Source organism: Equus quagga, chromosome 11, assembly GCF_021613505.1.
Source record: "Equus quagga isolate Etosha38 chromosome 11, UCLA_HA_Equagga_1.0, whole genome shotgun sequence".
Taxonomy (NCBI): Eukaryota; Metazoa; Chordata; class Mammalia; order Perissodactyla; family Equidae; genus Equus; species Equus quagga.
The window spans coordinates 22,888,274-22,904,706 of NC_060277.1; the positions used below are offsets into that span (position 1 = coordinate 22,888,274).

General features: G+C 41.8%; 1 protein-coding gene and 1 long non-coding RNA gene across 2 annotated transcripts in view; one reads left to right on the forward strand and one right to left on the reverse strand.

The window, feature by feature from the left end:
• LOC124246334 (uncharacterized) overlaps positions 1 to 16,433 on the reverse strand; it is a 103,908-nt gene that overhangs the window by 52,838 nt on the left and 34,637 nt on the right. The gene's annotated exons all lie outside the window — the stretch shown is intronic.
• LOC124246336 (uncharacterized) lies at positions 6,257 to 16,094 on the forward strand. The gene is made up of 4 exons (XR_006890471.1): positions 6,257 to 6,419; positions 13,130 to 13,184; positions 13,728 to 13,821; positions 15,126 to 16,094. It is a non-coding gene; the product is annotated as an uncharacterized LOC124246336 (long non-coding RNA).

Here is a 16,433-nt window from a genome sequence, read left to right on the forward strand (position 1 = left end):
CACTGGGCACCTTCCTCAGACACACTGGGCACCTTCCTCAGACACACAAGACCATCTCAGGACTTTTGGAGTTACTGTTCCCTCTGCCTTGAAAGTTGTCCCTCAGACACCCTCACAGCTGGCTCATCACTTCCATCAGGTCTTTACTTCAAAAGCACCTTATTAATGAGACTTTCCCTGGACAACTATCTAACACTTGAATACCTCATCCCCACAGATATTTTATATTCTTTCTTGCCTTATTTTCCCCCTTAGCACCAACTACTTCCTAATACATAATATCAGGAATATATATCTTACTAACTTATCCTGTTTATTTTCTCCATCTCCCACCATAATATAAACTCTGAGAAGGCAGGGAGTTTTGTTTTAGTCACTGTTGTATTGCCAGTGCCTAGCACTGTGTTTGTCACAATAGCAGCTGTCCATAAGCATTTGAAGGCTGAATGAGTGGATGATTTTCCTTAATTTCTAAAAAAAATTATTATATCCTACACATATATTTCCTCATTCCAAAGTTTAATGAAATGCAATTGTTTTGACACATAAATTTTTCTTGGCTGCCATGATGACTGTCAACCACAGATATAGCAACAACCGCTCCTTAACGGCCTGATAACTATAGGATGAAAGTGAAAGGACAAGGGCAGGCCACCCTGGCCATGATGCAGCTGCTGCTTCTAAGTCTTCATCAGTTCACCTGGAGGAAGAAAGAAGGCTGCAGGCTGGACCTCCCTAGTTCCTCCTTCAGCCACAGATAAGACAGCAACAACTTCTGATTTGCCCTTTCCACTCTGTCCTTTTAATAGCTGTAAAGGGGTGGGAAGCTTCTTAAGTTAAGATGGCACATAATTTCCCAAATCTGAACGTATGCAAGGGTGGAGCATATAGAATTCTATGAGTTATCGCTGTGAAATGATCTCTCTCTCTCCCTCCACTCCCCCGCCCCCGGCCAGGGATTTTAAAAGGGTGTTTAAAAACGGACATGTTTAGAGGGGCAGAAGGTAAGATGGAAGATGAAATTTCCTGAATGCTTACTGTGCTACAGGCATTACACTAGGGGCCCTACATACTCTATCTAATTTATTCCTCACCACTATCCTGCGGAGTCGGTATTATTATCCCCAATCTCTAGATGAGGAACTGAGGTAAAACCAGGGTTCAGAGAAGACAAGTGACCTGCCCAAGGCCACCTGACTAGTAAGTGGCCGAGCAAGATATGGAGCATTCATCAGGAACATGACAACCACTTTCATTTTCTCTTTCCTCTTTGCCTCTTAAGCAGGTTCCTAAGCATTACACCAATTTGTGTGTCTTGAGCCAACACTTCTGAATTAGAGAGTTAGTGTTTATGACTGATTTCTGCAAGAGCTTAAAGCTACTGGGATCTTAGCAGCTTCTCCTCCTCTCATCAATGAGGCGAGGGCCTGCATACCAGGGACAGGCTGACATCAGAGGAAGAGCAGTGTCTGTGCCCCGTCCATACCTCCCATTAGTAACCAGATGTGATCTTACCCTCCCCTAATGGCCAGAGCTCCTCATTTTACATCTTTGATGGCACTTACACTGCTCTGCTTTGTTTGATAAAAATGAATGTATTCATCTTATTCTGAACCCTTTGGAGGCACAACTGCCCTTCGTACCTGATTCCAGGTAGGATTCCACTGACAGGGTGTAACAGCCCCTGCGTCTAACCACCAGACAACGTCAGCAAGGGAAGAGATTACCCAGTCTAACTTCGTAATGTTATTGGTGGGGAGAATGAAGCCTAGGAGGGATACGTAACTTGTCCAAGGTCATGGAATTGAGACCAGAATCCTGGTTTTCTTAGTTCCTCAGTTTTTCATTATACCACACCACCTACCTTGTCTTTGAGCAGAGGTATGATGTATTGAATGTGCTTTAAGAAAAAAGCCATCTGGTAAAAGTTGGGTAGGCCACACAGGGGCCTGTAAAGACTGCAGGTGGGGAAGGAACAGCAATAGTTCAGGAAATAAATAGCAATCACTCTAACTAGGTTGGTGGCAGCAGAAATGAAAAAAGGGGCCAAATGCAAGAAACATCATGATAATGGACTTGCTTGGACCATTACTGATTTGGGCGATGAGTCTGTGGGATGACAAGAGGAATGTCAAAGCTGAAGCCAGAGAAGGTGTGGTGCAGTGGTCGAGACAGATCTGGTTTCAAATCCCAGATCCCACGTGTTTGTTGTATCACCCTCCATTCATTTCGTAAATATTTATTGAACACCTGTATGGGCCAGGCACAGTTCTAGGCACTCAGGCTACACCACAGAAGAAAACTGACAAAGATTCTAGAGCTCATATTCTAGCTACGTCTTAGTCTTGCTAAGCCTCAGTTTCCTCATACATAAAATGGATAGAATAGTATCCATTCATACAGTTTTTGTGAGGATTAAGTACTCAGCAAATATTAGGGATCGTTATGCCCAAATTTTGAGGCTGGGTAACTAGGATAAAAGTGATATTAACAGAAATTGTGAAGGTGGAAGGACAAGATGGTCTTGAGGCAAGGCTCAGTGTGAGCGTATTGAGTCCTTTATCATCCCAAGTTTCTAGTAACATATGTGACCCAGCACTGTTACAGAGTTTGGTCTGGATTTGCCTATGTGACCCAATGTCCTTGAAACAAAGGAGTAGAGACTGTAACCAAAAGTCCCAGATTCTTGAGTTTGACCCGTGCCAGGTAGAAGTTAGAGGCCTCTGTGGAAGGACACTCATTCTGTGCTGCTGGATCTGGGCTTTGTCTCCATAAGCAACAGCCCTGAGCGGGGGCGGCCCCATGACTGAGTGGTTGAGTTCGCGCACTCTGCTTTGGCGGCCCAAGGTTTCGCTGGTTCAGATCCTGGGTGCGGACATGGCGCCACTTGTCAGGTCACGCTGAGGCGGTGTCCCACATGCCACAACTAGAAGAACCCACAACTAAAATATACAACTATGTACTGGGGTCTTTGGGGAGAAGAATAAAAAAAAAAGATTGGCAACAGTTGTTAGCTCAGGTGCCAATCTCTAAAAAAAAGAGCCCTGAGGGAATTGGGAATGAGGTGGTATGTGGTGGTCAGCAGGGAAAGAGGAACACCCACCATTCTCTGAAATGAACTATGAAACGGGAGCTTAAGACTGCACAACAAGCACCCTTCAAGCAGCAGCAGAAGAAAGTGCAGTTCAAGACCTGAGGCTGAGAAGAGACTATTGAACTGAAAACCAACACTCTGTTCCATGGCAGTACCTAGGTCATCAGAAGACAAAGAGATTTTGGGGTGCCCGCCAACTCTGTAGGGGTGTAGATGGGAAAGCAACCTGCACAGCTAACAGGGTCGAAGAAAACATAGACAACCAAGAGCTACCACGTCTGGCCACCAGTAGTTCTCAAAGTGTGGTCCCTGGCCCAACAGCATCAGCGGCACCTGGGAACTTGCTAGAAATGCATATTCCTAGGCCCCATTCCAGACTTACTCCCAGAATCTCTGGGGGTGCAGCTCACCAATCTGTGTTTTCACAAGAACCAGATGATTCTCTGATGTATACTAGAGTTTGAGAACTACTGAGACAGATTGTCGAGCCAGGAAATATCTTTCTAACTAGAGGCCTCCAGCCTCCATTTCGCTTCTTCCAATATGTCTCTCCCTTGAATGCCTCTGTGCTTATATATTCTCACTTTGCTTATTTTTTAAACAAGACTCTGTGAAGTGGAGAAATGATAAATACTAAGGTCCTGTAGGGGTTTGAGTGAGTGAAGACCCTGAACTTCATCATTTCACTCAAAATCCGACAAGAAGGTTACACACACACTTTTATCCCTATAGGATTTTCCACTTATTTTTATGTTCATTAGTAAGATACTTCTGATTTTTCAGTCTTCTCTGCAGGACTGTGAACAGGATCAAACGGGGCCTTAAACCCAACATGAATGAAAGCAAGTGTGGATACTAATAATAAAAATAGCATCTATAATTGAACACTCACTATGTTGTAGGCACTGTGCTGTATTTTACACAACTTACCTAACTTAATCCTCTAACAACCCTACACTAAACTCTACACTACAGTAACTAAACTAAACTCATTTTACAGATAAGAACGCTGAGGCTCAGACAGATCAAGTAAATTGTCCAAGGTCAAATTCCACAAAATGGCTTATCTGTAGGTTAAGCCCAAGTGATTTGACTCCAGAGCCAAAGTTTTAATCATTATGCCATTGGTCTTCGACATTAAAATCACCAGAGAGCATTCAAAAAATATTTATGCCTGGGTCCCACCCCGAGAGAGTCTGATTTGAGGCCCAGGCAGGGATACTTTTTTTTTTTTTTATTAATGTTATGATAGATTACAACCTTGTGAGATTTCAGTTGTACATTTTTGTTAGTCATGTTGTGGGTACACCACTTCCCCCTCTGTGCCCTCCCCCCACCCCCCCTTTTCCCTGGTAACCACCGATCAGATCTCCTTATCAATCTACTAATTTCCACCTATGAGTGGAGTCATATAGAGTTCGTCTTTCTCTGACTGGCTTATTTCGCTTAACATAATACCCTCGAGGTCCATCCACGTTGTTGTGAATGGGCCAATTATGTCTTTTTTTATGGCTGAGTAGTATTCCATTGTGTATATATACCACATCTTCTTTATCCAATCATCAGTTTCTGGGCATGTAGGCTGGTTCCACGTCTTGGCTATTGTAAATAATGCTGCGATGAACATAGGGGTGCAACGGACTCTTGAGATATCTGATATCAGGTTCTTAGGATAGATACCCAGTAATGGGGTGGCTGGGTCATAGGGTATTTCTATTTTTAACTTTTTGAGAAGTCTCCATACTGTTTTCCATAGTGGCTGTACCAGTTTGCATTCCCACCAACAGTGTATGAGGGTTCCTTTTTCTCCACAACCTCTCCAACATTTGTCACTCTTGGTTTTGGATGTTTTTGCCAATCTAACGGGTGTAAGGTGATATCTTAGTGTAGTTTTGATTTGCATTTCCCTGATGATTAGCGATGATGAACATCTTTTCATGTGTCTATTGGCCATATTCATATCTTCTTTTGAGAAATGTCTGTTCATGTCCTCTGCCCATTTTTTGATCGGGTTGTTTGTTTTTTTGTTGTTAAGCAGTGTGAGTTCTTTGTATATTATGGAGATTAACCCTTTGTCGGATAAGTGGCTTGTAAATATTTTTTCCCAATTAGTGAGCTGTTTTTTTGTTTCAATCCTGTTTTCCCTTGCCTTGAAGAAGCTCTTTAGTCTGATGAAGTCCCATTTGTTTATTCTTTCTATTGTTTCCCTCAACTGAGGAGTTACAGCGTCCGAAAAGATTCTTTTGAAACTGATGTCAAAGAGTGTACTGCCTATATTTTCTTCCAAAAGACTTATTGTCTCAGGCCTAATCTTTAGGTCTTTGATCCATTTTGAGTTAAGGCAGGGATACTTTTTAAAAGCATCCAGATGATTCTACCGCAGCCAGGTTGAAAACTCCAATATATAAGACAGTCTCCAAGCTTAACTACACTACCCAAGGTCAGCTGCTAGTAAATGGTGGAGCTGGGCTCTGAATTCAAATCCGTATGGGTCCAGAGTTTGGTTCAATCATCACCATCACTTTGACCACTACTTCTACCATTTCCACTCCAACATCTCCTTACATTTGAAGGAGTTTTACAACTTACACAGCATATTCAAAGACATAGGAAAATAAAGGTTCTCCAGGCAGCATATCTTACGAAAACTATTGCTTTCAAGAAATATTTCATGACTTCTTAAATAAAGTCTTCTTCCTCTCCTCCTCTTCCTTTTTCTTTTTAAAGGTTTGGCCTCTAGAAAGTATTCCCAGTATAATGGCAAAACATTCAGTTTGCCTATGAGCTTATAAATCGAAGTGGTTCTTCGGGGCAAACAAAAAATCTTTTCATCTAAAATCTTAATTGAGACCAATTCAGTGCCCTGGGAATGAGTTCCAGTGTTTAGCTCAGGTTTCTGGCACTGAGCACTGGACCCTGGCCTCAAGCCTGAACTGGGTCACCTTACAGCTGCACCTCAGGGCTGCTCGCCAAGAAGCTAGGCTCATGGCAGCACTACCCTATGACTTAACCCCAGAACACTGAGCTTCGATACCCAACCTGGCTGAAAGCAATCCACATGACTACAACTCCATTTAGTAAACAACTTACAGGAACACCTCGTGTAGCATTATGGCACCCTCTGACATTTCTGGGAGAAAAGAGAACTAATTTTCATTAATTTGTCCAGGGGCAGAGAAGGGGGTTTCTCACAATTTAATGTACAGCCAGAAAGTCGTGGATAACATAGAAGGGGAAATGTCTGTCACTTCAATTTGTAGACAAGTTCGTAGCAGCTCTTTCAAAAAGGGAGGAGACTAGAGACCAACGATCCTGGCCAAGAGAGGTATGTTTAAAAATCTGGTCTTCCCACTAACCAGGTAGGTTTGGGCAGATAACTTAATCTCATTGTGCCTCAGTCTCCTCATATATAAGATAATGTTTGGGCTCATTAAATGAAATCTAAATCTCAGTCCTAAAATTGTATTAGATGTATGAACATATACTTACAGTTTTTTAAGATTTTTTTATTTTTATTTTTTATTTTTTTCCTTTTTCTCCCCAAAGTCCCCCAGTACATAGTTGTATATTCTTCGTTGTGGGTCCTTCCAGTGTGGCATGTGGGACGCCGCCTCAGTGTGGCTTCACGAGCAGTGCCATGTCCGTGCCCAGGATTCAAACTAACGAAACACTGGGACGCCTGGAGCAGAGTGCGCGAACTTAACCACTCAGCCACGGGGCCAGCCCCCAGTTTTCTAATTTGGTGTAACCACTTGAAACTCATCCTCTTACTAGAGAAAACCTGAATTTTTAAAACTCTGAGGTTGACATTAAAGATGAAACTTAAGAACAAGGAATTGTGGCGTTGTAGCTGTAAGAGGCTATTTAGGTAATGTAGTCCAGCTTCCTCATTTTGTCTTCTCCCTCTTTGTCTTCTCTTTCCTTTCTTCCTTTATCAATAAATATCTTCTGAGTTCTGGTATGCACCAGGCACTGGGCAAAGTGCTGGGGACCAAGACCGAGTCCTTGGCCTTAAAGATCTTCTAGTACAGCAGACACAGACAAGTAAACAGGTGATTAAAACACAAGGAAGTAAGTGCTACCAGAGAGGTGAGTATAGGGTGCAATGGAAGACAGAGGCCAGTCTCAGGGTAGGGTAGGGGTGGGAGTGAGGGAAGGGTTCCTGGAGAAATGACATCTAAGCTGAGGCCAGGAGAGGGGGCCACTTTTCTAGGCAGAAAAGCAGCATGTCAAAGAGGGAGCTCTGGAATGGTGGAGGGGATTGCCCAAGGGCATGCAATCGTCCAGGGTAGAGCCGGTGGTGGAACTGAAGCTCAAGGCCCTAACTCCAAAATCGAAGGCTTGGTTGAATGTCAATGACAGGAAGGAAGACTTTTTGGGTTGCTGCAAGGGAAACATCACAGTCCGTGCCTTTGCTGCCACCAACCTTATTAAGACTTGAGGCTCTTTCCTGGGCTCTCTAGGCTTAGGACCTCCCCTCACTGGCTCCAGTGTTTTTAGCAGTAACTCATCGATACAGCACAACCACATCACAGGCCCATCATCTAGGAAGCACCACCACCTCAAGGATATTTCAGCTGCTGGGTGGTATGGATGCATAAACATCCTGGCTCTGACTGGTTTAGGAGATGACACTTGGTTAACAATGGCTCAGTTATAGGCCAGTTATAGTCATGATGATTGTCTTCAAATATTTGAAGGGTTGTAGGAGTGATTAGATTTATTCTATGCGGGTTGAAGGGGAAGAAGAAGAACAAAATGAATGTAAAGGTATAAGTAATTATGTCTTTCCTGAATGAGAAGAATGTGAGGCCAGTCGCATGGGTAAGTAATGAATATCCCTGTACTAAAAGTATTTAGAACAACGGCAGAACGATCACTTCACTGGGATGTTACAAAGGGGTTCAGGCTTCTAATAAGATTTGGATTGTAGGGCCAGCCTTGTGACTGAGTGGTTAAGTTCGCATGCTCAGCTTTAGCAGCCTGGGGTTTGCCAGTTTGGATCCTGGGTGCGGACCTACACATTGCTCATCAAGCTATGCTGTGGCACCATCCCACACAGAACTAGAATGACTTACAACTAGGATATACAGCTACATACTGGGGCTTTGGGGAGAAAAAAAAACGAGGAAGATTGGCAACAGATGTTAGCTCAGGGCCAATCTTCCTCACCAAAAAAAAAAAAAAAAGGAGAGAGAGATTTTTGTATTATAGAGGCGTAATCAAATCCTTCTAGCTCAGAGCTTCTGTGATTCTATATTTTCACAGTTGGTCCAGGCCAACTGAGGTCTAATTGTTCTAGTTTCTTATCTATTCTTCAAAGTATTTACTCTCAGTTCTAGTTAATAAGTATTTGCAAGCACATTATTTTTACACTTCTAAGCAAAGATACACTTATTATATGTTGTGATATTTAAGAAGGCAATTTAGTGGGGGTTTTTTTTCCCAATAAAGCATGAATACAGTTGTCGCTAGGTAGTGAAGCTGCCATATTTAGGTGAGAAAATGGGCAGTTTGGCACGTGCACACACTACACCCACATATCAAGCCTGGCGTGTGTGTACCACCTTATTTTAGATATACTTTGCCTGCATACTTATATGCTGTTCATGCTAGGATCCATTCTCTTACAGACCCAAAAGAAATTTTATAAATTCTTTCTTTCCTTTCTTTCACTTCTGTTTTTATTGTGGAAACTGTGCTGCTGGTCCATTATTCTAAAGGTACGGAGAGAGAGAAGGGAGAGTACAGTCAGTGAAAACTGAAGATACTACAGGCAGTCTGACAGGTGCAATTTAGATTTTGTTAACCCCACATTATTTTCAGAGAGCAGTGGTAAAAGGTGATATATATTGTTCTTTAAGGCAGACAATTCTGTTGCCCACATAGTAAAAGAAAACACATAATTTGTTTTTACCTGCTTTCTAAGCTTCTTGCATGTAATGTGTTATAAATCAAATATATTAAATAATATTTTATTGTAAATTAGTATTTGGATAATATATTACCTAAAGTCTAAAGTACGTATATTTTAAAGCAACATAATAGCTTCTTCAAAAAGAGAAAAAGAATGCAAGCCCATTTTCTAAGTGTTCAAAATCAAACAACACTAAAAGAACCAGTCAGAATGAGCTGGCCCTTCTCTAAAAGCCATGGAACATAAATTACTTTAACATATTGTGCAAAGGCATTGTCCTGCACTAGCTCCCATAGTCTACCTTAGAGAGAAGCTTCTGCTCAGTCATACATTACAGAAGAAGAAGTGTTCCATAGCTGCTGGTTGTTAGCAGTTTATTGTGCACTGAGAGGAACGCTGGGAGCGGCTCGGACAGTCCCTCAGCAGTCCCGGCGAAGTTACGGGAAGGGCCTCTGGGATAGCTGTTTACTGCGAACAGGATGAATAAATCAAGGTAATCCGGTGGAGGGGTTCCCCTCCAAGAGACATAATCGTCTGGTCTCTGCATGCAAATATAAAATTATAGCTTTATACTGTACCGATGTGGTAGCACGTTGAAAAGAGCACCACCAAAAATGACAAGCAGAAGTGGCGGGGACAGCAGCAAGCAGCTATTTATTGGCTGATAGACATTTTTTTTCCTTCCAGTTGTTTTTCATAACATAAAAATGTTTTTGCTAATTTTGTTTTCGCTATACAGAATGGTAAAAGCCAGGAGACACCAGGCAAAGTCCCCTGAAATCACTGCAGGGACACTGCCAGAACCCAGGCGGGGCACTGGGCAGAAGAGGGCAGTGGGCCATTTTGAAAGGAAGAAATGGACAACTGGGGGCAGAGGCTGGGACAAAGTCTGCACAGCAGAGGAGCAGATGACATGGAAGATTCTGCAGCTGCTCACGGCAGCTGCTCTAATAGTCGCCTCTGCTTCAGAGTAGAGGCAAATGTGCTTAGAAATGAAAGGCAAGAGGGGAGAGGAAAAATGTACCTTCCATTTCTAACCAACTGGAGCATAATCTTCACAAAGCTCAGCCAGTTCTCATGAGGTGGTTATTTTTAGGATTCAAATATAGGCAACATACTAACCAGCAAACCCTATGTGCTCCTTAGCTGCAAGCACAAGTGGGTACACCCAAATTACTGAGAGGACGTCGCAATCTCTAAGGACAAACTTGTAGTTGGAGCCTTGAACATTAGAAATGGTAGCAATTTAGTAATATGATAGTTTATGGCCTTGCCCAACTGTTTCTGAACTCATAAAATGCTTTGTTACATGTAAGCTTAACTTTCATAGGCTTTAGGCCACATAATGGCTTTAAGCCATTATTTCTTGTTTTAAATTCAGTACAAATAAGGGTAGCTGATCTCTCTATGCTGAGATGATTTCCAAGAACTCTGGACCCTACTGAACTCTGTACTGTTCTAAGGACTCGCCCTGGTTGACTGGAAATCCTATCCTGAGGAAATAAATACATAGCTGGGGACAGGTAGGACAGGGGCAGGCCAACTCCATCCACCTCACGTTTTCTTCAGGATCCACAGACATCCTAAACCATAGAGTTTTCACCTCCTTGATAGCAGAGAGCATTTATGATCAGAAAAAGATGTTCTTCAAAAATGTCAGGGACTGAGAGAAGTCACAAAAGGGCGAGGAAGAGAGTTAACAGTAACTGCATAGTTACTGGGCTGTTTTATAGATTAAAAAATAAAACAGGCTCATAAAATTTAGTAATTTGTCTGAAGTCATATAGGAGGGTCAGAAGTCAAATAAAGACCTGTGAGACTCCAAAACTTCTTTCTACTACCACAAGACGGCATGAGGGTCTCGGGATTCTGTAGAGCTCTTACCTCTGAAGGTTTATAAAATGCAGACAGACAATGTGTATTTCATTGATTAAAAAAAGCTGAAGCCATTTCTCAGGCTCTGTGCCTTGGCAGGGCACTGGCAGTCTCCTCCCCACTCCAGCCAGACACTTAGAACCACTTAAGCTTGCTCCAAGGCCTCCAGCCAGGCTGGAGTCTATGGAGGCCTGAGGCTAACAGTGGCATGATCTCCCAGCTCAATTAGGCATGACACAATTCTGGAAGGGTCAGTGGTCCACAGAGTATGTTGTTGTAGTCTGAGCAGCCTTAAGAACAACGAGCATGCTGTGAAATGCAAAGCACTGAGTTCTGTTAAGACACGTTCTTATAAACCTGTTTAGAGAACTGAGATAATTTCAATGAGCAATTCAACTAACAGAATAATAGTGCTCTCATTATTTCATCTTTGTAAATCCCCCAGTCGCCAGACTGTAAGCATCTCGAAGGCAGAGGCTCTGTGAACACACTACAATGACTGGCAAAAAGAGCACCACGGCAGTGTGTCCTAACCCCAAATCTATTCTTCTTTTCACTTTGGGTTTAAACCAGCTGTAAGCTGAGGAACACTGTCCTTTGAGACCCAACTACACTGTCTCAAATCCTATTCCTTTGTGCAGTAGGAGCCCTACCTTCCTTCTTAACTGTCTGGGGACTCTGGAAGTGGTGGAGACAGTCTACGATTTTCTTTCCTAGTCACTTCTGGCTCCAAAAAGTGCTTGCTTCTGTCGACTTAGTTCAGGGGCTGGAAGGAGCACAGTGCTATCCCTGAGCCCATCTCCAGACATGGAACGTTTTTGCTTCAGTAAGACGGGCTGAAGCAGGAATCATGCCCGCTTAGGAGAAAAAGCAGAAGTGAAGCATATGCGTCCTAGGTCTTCAAATGTTAATACTTCATTGTGCATACTATTTGCTTTTGAAGGTTTAGAAGAAAAATACTTGTATTAATTAACTTTATTATGCAGAGATGAATGCTACAAATTTTACATAGAATTTTCTTTGCCATTTTCTAAGTAACTCTGATTTATTACTTGTGCCATAACAAAGGAATAAATGAAAGCTGCTTCATTATATTTCATGTTTGATAGCCTAGTAATTGTTAATTAAACATATACAGACTTTTGATGTTAATCATAATTTTACCTCCAGTAGACATTACTGTGTTTTGTTTCTTTGGTCCAAACGGGATGCTTCTGGTTGAGAGAGGCAGCATAAAATACTGGATGAGCACAGACTCTGGCGTCAGACTGTGTGGATTCAAGTCCTAGCCTACTACTTACTAAGTCATATGATAGTACCTAGCTCATATGGATTAAATAAATACGTGTAAAGTGTTTTGAACAGTGTTTGACACATAGTAAACACTCTATAGGGGTTAGTGATTTTCTTTCTTACTTGGTATCACATGGTATATAACACATATGCATTGTTATGAGCTGAATTATGTCTCCTCAAATCCGTATGTTGAAGTCCTAAGCCCCAAGACCTCAGAATGTGACGGTATTTAGAGATAGGGACATTAAAGAAGTAATTAAGTTAAAATGGGGTCATGAATCCAAAATGACTAGTGTTCTCATAAGAAGAGGCGAATAGGACACAGATGACATAGAAAGAGGGATGTTCTCAGGAGGACACAGAGAGAAGGCAGCATCTGCAAGCCAAGGAGAGAGGTCTCAGAAGAATGCCAACCTGCTGACACCTTGATCTTGGACTTCTAGCCTCCAGAACTGTGAGAAAGCAATCTTCTGCTGTTGAAGCCCCCCCAGTCTGTGGTATTTTGTTATGGCAGTTCTAACAAGCTAATACATGCATCAAAATTAAATTTGGTAAAAAAAAAATTTACATATGATGAGAAATGAATGGTTTGTCCTGACATTTCTGACAGCATTAAATTGGTAGGATATCTCTAAGAGGTTTTGCTTTTTGTGAGGCTGAAATCATAGTGGTTAAGAGCACTGGGCCCTACTCTTGGTTCTGCCACTTTTTAGGCACGCACCTTTCGGCAAGCAAGGCCTAAAGACATAGAGAAGGACAGTATAAACTCCAGCACTTCAGGGGTGTGTCAAGACTAAAGGAGATAATGTGTAGCACAATGCCTGGCATATAGTAAACATTAACTGAATTAAATTCTATCTGTCTATCTAAATGTCTTCTCATAGTGGTGGGGGGGGGGGGACATTTTCTCAGCACCTGACATTTTCTGCTTTTTTTTTTTCAACCAGATAAGAAAGCCAAGGCCCAGAGAAATTAAGTGATTTCTCCAGGATTCACAGGCAGGTACGTCTGACTCCAAGACCCATTCTCTTTCCACCATCCACATTACCTTTCTCATTAATTTTCTAATTTTCTAGTACGCTGTCCACAGTACTCACCTAATACATGCTTCCCAATGTACCTATGTATTTTATGTGTGAGGGGGTCATGAGGCCAGAGTGTTAGGAAATTAAATATTTTCAGAGGACCTTCTCATATATGAAAGAAAAGCAAAAAATAAAACAAAACTCAACCTTTAGGTAGAAGTAATTCTAACTTTGGTAACTCCACTGTCCTGTAATGGAGACAGCCATGGTATAACGGTCTCATAAGAACATGGCATAAGTGATTTATAGTCTCACATTGCAGTGTCCTGATTTGAACCAACAGACTATGATTTCTAAAGGATTATAACTTGTGCTGCTATTGGACCAACCCCAATGTCTAATTTTAGCACAAAATTTGCTCCAGCAGTATTTAGTCCCAGTTAAATAAGTAAAGTGTGTTCTCAATTTCTAAATGACAGTTCTCCATTTCATTTTGTAACTTTTCCATACGCCCAGTCAGGAATCACAGACCAGCTACCTACGGAGTCATTTTAAGATACCCCAACAAGGCGTTTTCCAACTAGATTCTTTAACAAAACAAACAAAACAATAAGGTAATGATTTCTTGAATCATTTGGTTTTTACTAAATTATCTCCCAGAAAATATTTGATTTCATCATGTGAGCAGTTTAACTCACGTATTTATTTTATTTTTGTTAAAAATAGTCTGGTTCTGGGGCCGGCCCGGTGGCATAGGGGTTAAGTTTGCACGTTCTGCTTCAGCGGCCTGGGGTTCGCCAGTTCGGATCCCAGGTGCGGACATGGCACCGCTTGGCAAAAGCCATGCTGCGGTAGGCGTCCCATTTATAAAGTAGAGGAAGATGGGCACGGATGTTAGCTCTGGGCCAGTCTTCCTCAGCAAAAAGAGGAGGATTGGCAGCAGATGTTAGCTCAGGGCTGATCTTCCTCAAAAAAAAAAAAAAAGTCTGGCTCTGGGGCCAGCCCTGTGGCCAAGAGGTTAAGTTCGCAAGCTCTGCTTCAGCGGCCCGGGGTTTTGCCAGTTCGGATCCTGGGTGTGGACTTAGGGCTGGGTCAAGCCATGCTGAGGCGGCATCCCACACAGCACAGCCAGAACGACCTACAACTAGAATGTGCAGCTGTGTGCTGGAGGGCTTTGGAGAGAAGAAAAAAAAAGGGAAAAAAGAGAAAGATTGGTAACAGATGTTAGCTCCGGGTTAATCTTGAAGAAAAAAAAATAGACTGGCTCTTAAAGATGATACCATGCAATACCGGTTTTTAAATGTCTCAATGAGAATGGCCACATACGCATTTCTACCACTTCAATTAAAAACAGGAAACCAAAGCTGAGCGATGGGAATATTTTTCTAAGTAGAGCTAAGATGGTTAGTGCGAACTACTTTGCTCCGGGAAGTATTTTTGCTGCTTCACTAGTTTTGTATTCTGACAGAAGCTTGGTTTGCATGATATTTAGATACTTAGGTTTGAAATGTGAAAACCTCTCTGTTCAAAAACTCTTTAATCCAGTAGAAATATTTAAAATGCTTACTATAAATCACAATGCAAGTCTGCAAGACAATTAACTAGATTGTTATTGTCAACAGAATGGAAGAGCAAAAGACTCAAAATTGTTAAAAAAAAATCTTCACATCTAAAAGAATATAGATGAAGCATAGTTTAAGGCAAACAAGGAAGTAGAATGAATTTTCCTGCTCCTTTTGCACAATTTCAGGGGTAGTAACTCTTTGGGAGAGCTCCAAAGCTATTAAAAGGGTCTGAAAATCCATACGTTCTCTAAAAACAGATTACGGGTTACATAAAAAAAGAACCGTCAGTTTCAAAGAGGTTGGAAACCACTGCCCTAACCTCCTTTCAACTTTTTTCCTTCTGCCTCTTCAAGAATGGGGGAACAAGAAAACAAGAGTAGCCAGAAGTGGAGGTGAGGATGATGGTAAAACAATGTTTGACACCATTTTCATCAATCGGAAGATGTAGGATGGAGCAAAGCTAGGATGCTATTCTAACTCAAGTACTGAGTTACGAGGACCCCCCCAAAAAGAACAGAACCCCTATATGGACAGTGACTACATTTCACCTGAATTTCTGTGATCTGGGATCCCTAAAAATGACAGGAAGGGCTAGGAGGGTTTCTAAAGAAAGCAGGCTGTTAAATTACATTACTTCCTAAACTAACACAAAATCAAATTGAAAAAGAATCAGAAGAATTTCCAGTCAAGATGGCACAGTGAATTCATGCTTCAATTCATCCTTTATGCTCTAAATACATGGTAATGACAGATAAAATAGAAAAAGAGAAAACCAAAAGGTCATTGCTGGGCTCAGAAAACAAGATAAACATCTTTGTGGACCAGAAACACAACAGAAATGCCAAGCAATGAGCTGGGTTAAAGCTGCAGCCTATCAGGGTCTGGGTTTTGAAGCAGCTGTGGCAACTGGAAATTCAGCTCCGGTGGAATACTGGGGCTAAAATGCTCTACTTAAGGTGGAGACAAAAGCCAGCATCTTTACTGAAAGCCAGGAACTGGGGCAGATCGTCCATCTTGTTTTTCCCAGGACTCTCTGTGTCTTGGCTCCAAAAATTCCAAGTCCCAGGAAACTCCTTAGTTCCAGGCAAACAGCAGTGATTGGTCACCCGACTTTCCCCAGCTCCATGAAAGGATGCTGAATAAAACTACTGCCAATATACTGCCTGGAGCTGTGGATTTATGGGAAGCAGTAGACCCATGAAAGCAAAAGGACAAAAGAAAAACATCACTACAGCAAATGAACTGAGATACCAGCTGGCTCAGTTACTTGATTAGCCATATTCCTAATATTGATAAGGAGAAGGAGCCCTCTGAAAGCCATTTTAAGATCTTGTTCTGGACTGGGGCATGGAAGGTAGATGGAAATATTCATCAAATTAGAGATGGAATAATAAAAGATGACAGAAATATTTCCCATTCAAAGTCATTGTGCAAATCAAAATTCCAAAATACATAAAGAAATTAATGGTAAAAAAGATAGTTAAGAATGATGGAGTAACTGGTACCAGACTAGCTCTTCTGCTATAAAAATATATTTTATAAAAATAGACAAAGTAAACCAAACAACCATTTTCGGAAGCTGAACAACAGGCAGTATGAGACTGTGATCCCTGGGAGAAGGAAAACAAATGAGCTGACTTCCACAAATGCCCCAGCTTTCT